Here is a 9495-nt window from a genome sequence, read left to right on the forward strand (position 1 = left end):
CTTATAATGGATCCTTTCTAGAGAAGGAGTTTCTCTCGAAAGAAGTGAGTGGGAGGAAAGTAGAAAACTTGATAAGGTAATTGTATCTTCTCCCTTATTGGAAAATAGTTCATCACAGAAATCTGTTCCTGTGACTACTACACCAATTAGTGAGGAAGCTAATGATGATGATCATGTAACTTCAGATCAAGTTACTACCGAATCTCATAGGTAAACCAGAGTGAGATCCGCACCAGAGTGGTACGGTAATCCTATTTTGTAGGTCATGTTAATTGACCATGACGAACCTACGAACTATGAGGAAGCAATGATGAGCCCAGATTCCGATAAATGGCTTGAGGTCATGAAATCTGAGATAGGATCCATGTATGAGAACAAAGTGTGGACTTTGGTGGACTTGCCCGAGGATCGGCAAGCCATTGATAATAAATGGATCTTCAATAGGAAGACGGACACGGATAGTAGTGTTACTATCTACAAAGCTAGAATTGTTGCAAAAGGTTTTCGACAAGTTCAAGGTGTTGACTACGATGAGAGTTTCTCACTCGTATCTATGCTTAAGTCTGTCCGAATCATGTTAGCAATTGCCGCATTTTATGAAATCTGGCAAATGGATAAACAAAACTGCATTCCTTAATGGATTTATTAAAGAAGAGTTGTATGTGATGCAACAAGATGGTTTTGTCAATCCTAAAGGTTCTAACAAAATATGCAAGCTCCAGCGATCCATTTATGGACTGGTGCAAGCATCTCGGAGTTGGAATATACGCTTTGATAAGTTGATCAAAGCATATAGTTTTATACAGACTTGCGGTGAAGCCTGTATTTACAAGAAAGTGAGTGGGAGCACTACAACATTTCTGATAAGTATGTGTGAATGACATATCGTAGATCGGAAATAATGTAGAATTATTCTGCAAAGCATAAAGGAGTGTTTGAAAGGAGTTTTTCAAAGAAAGACCTCGGTGAAGCTGCTTACATATTGAGTATCAAGATCTATAGAGATAGATCAAGACGCTTGATAAGTTTTTTCAATGAGTACATACCTTGACAAGATTTTGAAGTAGTTCAAAATGGAACAGTCAAAGAAAAAGTTTCTTGCCTGTGTTACAAGGTGTGAAGTTGAGTAAGACTCAAAGCCCGACCACGGCAGAAGATAGAAAGAGAATGAAAGTCATTCCCTATGCCTCAGTCATAGGTTCTATAAAGTATGCCATGTTGTGTACCAGATCTATTGTATACCATACACTGTGTTAAGAGAGGGAGTACAATAGTGATCTAGGAGTAGATCAATGGACAGCGGTCAAAATTATCCTTACTGGAATAAGGATATATTTCTCGATTACGGAGGTGACAAAAGGTTCGTCGTAAAGGGTTACGTCGATGCAAGTTTTGACACTGATCCAGATGACTCCAAGTCTCAATCTGGATACATATTGAAAGTGGGAGCAATTAGCTAGAGTAGCTCCATACAGAGCATTGTTGACATAGAAATTTGCAAAATACATGCGGATCTGAATGTGACAAACCCGTTGACTAAACTTCTCTCACAAGCAAAACATGATCACTTTTTGGGTCTTAATCACATAGCGATGTGAACTAGATTATTGAATCTAGTAAACCTTTTGGGCATTAGTCACATGGAGATGTGAACCAATCACATAAAGATGTGAACTATTGATGTTAAATCACATGGCGATGTGATCTAGATTATTGACTCTAGTGCAAGTGGGAGACTGAAGGAAATATGCCCTAGAGGCAATAATAAAGTTATTATTTATTTCCTTATATCATGATAAATGTTTATTATTCATGCTAGAATTGTATTAACCGGAAACATAATACATGTGTGAATACATAGACAAACAGAGTGTCACTAGTATGCCTCTACTTGACTAGCTCGTTAATCAAAGATGGTTATGTTTCCTAACCATGGACAAAGAATTGTTATTTGATTAACGGGATCACATCATTAGTTGAATGATCTGATTGACATGACCCATTCCATTAGCTTAGCACCCGATCATTTAGTATGTTGCTATTGCTTTCATCATGACTTATACATGTTCCTATGACTATGAGATTATGCAACTCCCGTTTGCCGGAGGAACACTTTGTGTGCTACCAAACATCACAACGTAACTGGGTGATTATAAAGGAGCTCTACAGGCGTCTCCAAAGGTACATGTTGGGTTGGCGTATTTCGAGATTAGGATTTGTCACTCCGAATGTCGGAGAGGTATCTCTGGGCCCTCTCGGTAATGCACATCACTTAAGCCTTGCAAGCATTGCAACTAATGAGTTAGTTGCGAGATGATGTATTACGGAACGAGTAAAGAGACTTGCCGGTAACGAGATTGAACTAGGTATTGGATACCGACGATCGAATGTCAGGCAAGTAACATACCGATGACAAAGGGAACAACGTATGTTGTTATGCGGTCTGACCGATAAAGATCTTCGTAGAATATGTAGGAGCCAATATGGGCATCCAGGTCCCGCTATTGGTTATTGACCGGAGACGTGTCTCGGTCATGTCTACATTGTTCTCGAACCCGTAGGGTCCGCACGCTTAAGGTTTCGATGACAGTTATATTATGAGTTTATGAGTTTTGATGTACCGAAGGAGTTCGGAGTCCCGGATGAGATCGGGGACATGACGAGGAGTCTCGAAATGGTCGAGACTTAAAGATCGATATATTGGTCGACTATATTCGGACATCGGAAAGGTTCCGAGTGATTCGGGTATTTTCGGAGGTACCGGGGAGTTACGGGAATACGAGGAAGAAGCAATGGACCTTAATGGGCCTTAGTGGAAAGGAGCAGGAGGTGGCGCGCGCCCCTCCAAAGCCCAGTCCGAATTGGACAAGGGGTTTGGGGCGCGGCCCCTCTCTCCCTTCCTTCCCCTCTTCCCCCCTTTCCCCCCCTTCTCCTAGTTGGACTAGGAAAGGTGGAAACCTACTCCAACTAGGAGTAGGAATCCTACTCCTCCTTGGCGCGCCCACAAGGGCCGGCCGGCCTCCCCCTTGCTCCTTTATATACGGGGGCAGGGGGCACCCCATAGACACACAAGTTGATCCACATGATCATATTCTTAGTCGTGTGCGGTGCCCCCTTCCACCATAATCCTCGATAATATTGTAGCGGTGCTTAGGCGAAGCCCTATGACGGTAGTACATCAAGATCGTCACCACGCCGTCGTGCTGACGGAACTCTTCCCCGACACTTTGCTGGATCGGAGTCCGGGGATCGTCATCGAGCTGAACGTGTGCTAGAACTCGGAGGTGTCGTAGTTTCGGTGCTTGATCGGTCGGGCCATGAAGACGTACAACTACATCAACCGCGTTGTGCTAACGCTTCCGCTGTCGGTCTACAAGGGTACGTAGACAACACTCTCCCCTCTCGTTGCTATGCATCACCATGATCTTGCGTGTGCGTAGGAAATTTTGAAATTACTATGTTCCCCAACAATGTGATGTTACAGTAACTAGCTAAGTTACTATAACTACCTCTCTCCTCATTAACTCATTGCCACATAAGTAAATTTACTGAGTTGGACTCAATGTTACTGCTGAAGTTACTCCCACTGTGGCTAGTCTTATGTGGCAAGTATTTAATGAGGAAAGAGATGCATGTGGTAACATAATATGTTACTGTAATTGTGACGCCCTCGATTCAATCGTACACTAATCATACACGCAAATGTGTATGATCAAGATCAAGGACTCACGGGAAGATATCACAACACAACTCTAGACACAAATTAAAATAATACAAGCTTTATATTACAAGCCAGGGGCCTCGAGGGCTCGAATACATAAGCTTGAAAACACAAGAGTCAGCGGAAGCAACAATATCTGAGCACAAACATAAGTTAAACACGTTTGCCTTATGAAGGCTAGCACAAAACAACATCGATCGAAAAGGCAAGGCATCCTGCCTGGGAGCCTCCTAACTACTCCAAGTCATCAGCGGCCGTCACGTAGTAGTAGGCATCCTCGGGGTAGCAGTAGTCATCAGTGGTGTTGTCTGGCTCCTGGGATCCGTCATCTGGTCACAACAATCGGGTATGGGGGAAAGAGGTAGCAAAGCAACCGCGAGTACTCATCCAAAGTATTCGCAAGACTTAGATCAGATCTAAACTAAGTATGCCTCTGTATCAAAGGAAAAGGGATGTATCTGTGGACTAAATTGCAGAATGCCAAAAAAGAAGGGGAAAGCCTAGCCTATCGAAGACTAACATCTTCAAGCATCTTGCAGCATATAGAAGAGTACAGATCGACATAATGTAAAGTAGTAGTAGTGTTATCAACCTCGGCTAGAGATCCTTTCTCGACTCCCTGCGAGAAAGCAATCCCAGAGCCATACTATCCATTTCTCATGTCCACTCTTTTCTCATCACAAGTATCCAGATCTAGTTGTATCGATCGGGATAGAACTCCAAGTGTCCGTTACCGTAGGACATGCTATCGATAGATGTTTTCTTCCCTGCAGGGGTGCACCAACTTACCCACCACGATCGATTAACTCCGGCCGGACACACTTTCCTGGGTCATGCCCGACCTCGGCCAAACAATATGCCGCAACCCGACCTAGGCTTAATAGAGAGGTTAGCACGCCGGACTAAACCTATGCCCCCAGGGGTCATGGGCCATCTACCGGGAAACCCTACACGTTGCGTACGTGGCCGGTGAGCAGACTAGCAACCTCCTTCAAAAAGGCAGGTGCTTACCAGTCCAACCCGGCGCGCGTCGCTCAGTTGCTGACGTCTGTTAAGCTTCGGCTGATGCATACGACGCAGAACGCCCATACTATGCCCACGTGATGGTTAGTGCTATCAGGCCAGAGGCCCCTCGGATCAAATATCCAAATCGTAGTGGATTAGTGATACGTCTCCGTCGTATATACTTTTCCAAACACTTTTGCCCTTGTTTTGGACTCTAACTTGCATGATTTGAATGGAACTAACCCGTACTGACGCTGTTTTCAGCAGAATTACCATGGTGTTATTTATGTGCAGAAAAAACATTCTCGGAATGACTTGAAACTTCACGGAGCAACTTTTTGGAAAATATAAAAAATACCTGCAAAAGATGAAGGCTAGGGGGGCCCACCACCTGTCCACGAGGGTGGGGGCATGCCCCCTACCTCGTGGGCCCCCTGGAGCTCCTCCGACTCCAACTCCAACTCTATATATTGTGTTTCGGGGAGAAAAAAATCAGAGAGAAGAATTCATCACGTTTTACGATACGGAGCCGCCGCCAAGCCCTAAAACCTCTCAGGAGGGCTGATCTGGAGTCCGTTCGGGGCTCCGAAGAGGGGAATCCGTCGCCATCGTTGTCGGTGTCAAAACCGGCGGATCTCGGGTAGGGGGTCCCGAACTGTGCGTCTAGGCCGGATGGTAACAGGAGGCAGGGGACACGATGTTTTACCCAGGTTTGGGCCCTCTCGATGGAGGTAAAACCCTACGTCCTGCTTGATTAATATTGATGGTATGGGTATTACAAGAGTTGATCTACCACGAGATCAGAGAGGCTAAACCCTAGAAGCTAGCCTATGGTATGATTGTTGATGTGTATGTCGTCCTACGGACTAAAACCCTCCGGTTTATATAGACACCGGATAGGGTTAGGGTTACATAGAGTCGGTTACAATGGTAGGAGATCTGAATATCCGTATCGCCAAGCTTGCCTTCCACGCCAAGGAAAGTCCCTTCCGGACACGGGACGAAGTCTTCAATCTTGTATCTTCATAGTCCTGGAGTCCGGCTGAAGGTATAGTCCGGCCATCCGGGCACCCCCTAATCCAGGACTCCCTCAATCGTCATCATCAACCATCCTCCATCACCAATTTCATGATGCTCACCGGCGTGCGTGAGTAATTACATCGTAGGTTTGCTGGACGGTGATGGGTTGGATGAGATCTATCATGTAATCGAGTTAGTTTTGTTAGGGTTTGATCCCTGGTATCCATTATGTTCTGAGATTGATGTTGCTATGACTTTGCTATGCTTAATGCTTGTCACTAGGGCCCGAGTGCCATGATTTCAGATCTGAACCTATTATGTTTTCATCAATATATGAGAGTTCTTGATCCTATCTTGCAAGTCTATAGTCACCTATTATGTGTTATGATTCGTTAACCCCGAAGTGACAATAATCAGGATACTTACCGGTGATGACCATAGTTTGAGGAGTTCATGTATTCACTATGTGTTAATGCTTTGTTTCGGCACTCTATTAAAAGGAGGCCTTAATATCCCTTAGTTTCCGTAAGGACCCCGCTGCCACAGGAGGGTAGGACAAAAGATGTCATGCAAGTTCTTTTCCATAAGCATGTATGACTATATTCGGAATACATGCCTACATTACATTCATGAACTGGAGCTAGTTCTGTGTCACTCTAGGTTATGACTGTTACATGATGAACCGCATCCGGCATAATTCTCCATCACCGATCCATTGCCTACGAGCTTTCCATATATTGTTCTTCGCTTATTTACTTTTTTGTTGCTATTGCTATCATCACTACAAAATACCAAAAACATTACTTTTACTACCGTTACCTTTTACTACCGTTACCACTACTATCATATTACTTTGCTACTAAATACTTTGTTGCAGATATTAAGTTTCCAGGTGTGGTTGAATTGACACCTCAGCTGCTAATACTTGAGAGTATTCTTTGGCTCCCCTTGTGTCGAATCAATAAATTTGGGTTGAATACTTTACCCTCAAAAACTGTTGCGATCCCCTAAACTTGTGGGTTATCAAGACTATTTTCTGGCGCCGTTGCCGGGGAGCATAGCTCTATTCTTTGAGTCACTTGGGATTTATATCTGCTTATCATTATGAAGAACTTGAAAGATCCAAGAACCAAGATTTATCCCTCAACTACGAGGGGAGGTAAGGAACTGCCATCTAGCTCTACACTTGATTCACCTTCTGTTTTGAGTAAGCTTGCGACACCTAAACCTGCTTCTGCTATTCGTTCTGATATGTCGCATGTTATTGATGATGCCACTTCTGCTATACATGATACTTATGATGAAACTACTTCTATGCTTGATACTACTGTGCCACTTGGTGAATTTCTTGATGAACAACTTGCTAGGGCTAGAGAGATTGAAAATATTGAATCTGATAATACTGATGAAATTGATGATGAAGACTTGCTTGTTATTCCCGAGGGTTATGTTTTTGATAAAGAAGCATCTTTAGCTATTTTAGCTTGCAAAGAGATACAAACTTAAGAGGCTATTAGCTAAATGGAATAAGCAATCTCTAAATGCTAGGATGAAACCTGACCCTACTTTTGACCTATCTGTGTTATTGATAAGGATTATGAATTCTCTGTTGATCCTGATATAATTACTTTGGTTGAATCTGATCCTTTTCATGGCTATGAATCTGAAAGTGTTGTGGCACATCTTACTAAATTAAATGATATAGCCACCTTGTTCACTACTGATGAGAGAACTCGTATATTTTATATCCTTAAAATATTTCCGTTCTCATTAAAGGGTGATGCTAAGATATGGTTTAATTCTCTTGATCCTGGTTGTGTGCGTAGTCCCCAGGATATGATTTATTACTTCTCTGCTAAATATTTCCCTGCTCATAAGAAACAAGCTGCTTTAAGGGATATATATAATTTTGTGCAAATTGAAGAAGAGAGTCTCCCACAAGCTTGGGGGAGGCTTATCCAATTACTTAATGCTTTGCCTGATCATCCTCTTAAGAAAAATGAAATGCTTTGCCTGATCATCCAATTACTTAATTTTGTGGAAATTGAAGAAGAGAGTCTCCCACAAGCTGAGGGTTTGTACTAGTAGCTATGTGTTTGATCTCTCTCTCTCTCTCTCTCGTGTTCTTGATTTGGCACGGTCTTGAGGTATCGTGGGCTTTGTTATAGTTGAATCATATGGAGTTTCTCCTTCTCTATCTAAAGGAAATATGCCCTAGAGGCAATAATAAAGTTGTTATTTATATTTCCTTACATCCTGATAAATTTTTATTATTCATGCTAGAATTGTATTAACCGGAAACTTAGTACATGTGTGAATACATAGATAAACAGAGTGTCACTAGTATGCCTCTACTTGAATAGCTCGTTAATCAAAGATGGTTAAGTTTCCTAACCATAGACATGAGTTGTCATTTGATGAATGGGGTCACATCATTAGAGAATGATGTGATTGACTTGACCCATCCATTAGCTTAGCACTATGATCGTTTACTTTGTTGCTATTGCTTTCTTCATAACTTATACATGTTCCTATGACTATGAGATTATGCAACTCCCGAATACCGGAGGAACACTTAGTGTGCTATCAAATGTCACAACGTAACTGGGTGACTATAAAGATGCTCTACAGGTGTCTCCGACGGTGTTTGTTGAGTTGGCATAGATCGAGATTAGGATTTGTCACTCCGACTATCGGAGAGGTATCTCTGGGCCCTCTCGGTAATGCACATCACTATAAGCCTTGCAAGCAATGTGACTAATGAGTTAGTTGCGGGATGTTGCATTATGGAACGAGTAAAGAGACTTGCCGGTAACGAGATTGAACTAGGTATGATGATATTGTTGGGGAACGTAGTAATTTCAAAAAATTTCCTACGCACACGCAAGATCATGGTGATGCATAGCAACGAGGGAAGAGTGTGATCTACGTACCCTTGTAGATCGACAACGGAAGCGTTTGGTTGATGTAGTCGTACGTCTTCACGGCCCAACCGATCAAGCACCGAAACTACGGCACCTCCGAGTTTTAGCACACGTTCAGCTCGATGACGATCCCCGGACTCCGATCCAGCAAAGTGTCGGGGAAGAGTTCCGTCAGCACGACGGCGTGGTGACGATCTTGATGTACTACTGTCGCAGGGCATCGCCTAAGCACCGTTACAATATTATCGAGGACTATGGTGGCAGGGGGCGCCGCACACGGCTAAGAATAAGATCACGTGGATCAACTTGTGTCTCTGGGGTGCCCCTGCCTCCGTATATAAAGGCTCAAGAGGGGGAGGCCGGCCGGCCATCATAGGGCGCGCCAGGAGGAGTCCTACTCCCTCCGGGAGTAGGACTTCTCCCCCAATCCTAGTTGGAATAGGATTCGCGAGGTGGGAAAAGAGAGAGAGAGAGAAGGAGGAGGGCGCCGGCCCCCTCTCTCCTTGTCCTATTCGGACTAGGGGGGAGGGGCGCGCGGCCCAGCCCTGGCTGCCTCTCCTCTTCTTCCACTAAGGCCCATTAAGGCCCATATAGCTCCCGGGGGGTTCCGGTAACCTCCCGGTACTCCGGTAAAATCCCGATTTCACCCGGAACACTTCCGATATCCAAACATAGGCTTCCAATATATCAATCTTTATGTCTCGACCATTTCGAGACTCCTCGTCATGTCCGTGATCACATCCGGGACTCCGAACAACCTTCGGTACATCAAAATGCATAAACTCATAATATAACTGTCATCGTAACCTTAAGCATGCGGACCCT

The sequence above is a fragment of the Triticum urartu genome, chromosome 3 (assembly GCF_003073215.2).
Source record: "Triticum urartu cultivar G1812 chromosome 3, Tu2.1, whole genome shotgun sequence".
In the NCBI taxonomy this organism is placed as follows: domain Eukaryota; kingdom Viridiplantae; phylum Streptophyta; class Magnoliopsida; order Poales; family Poaceae; genus Triticum; species Triticum urartu.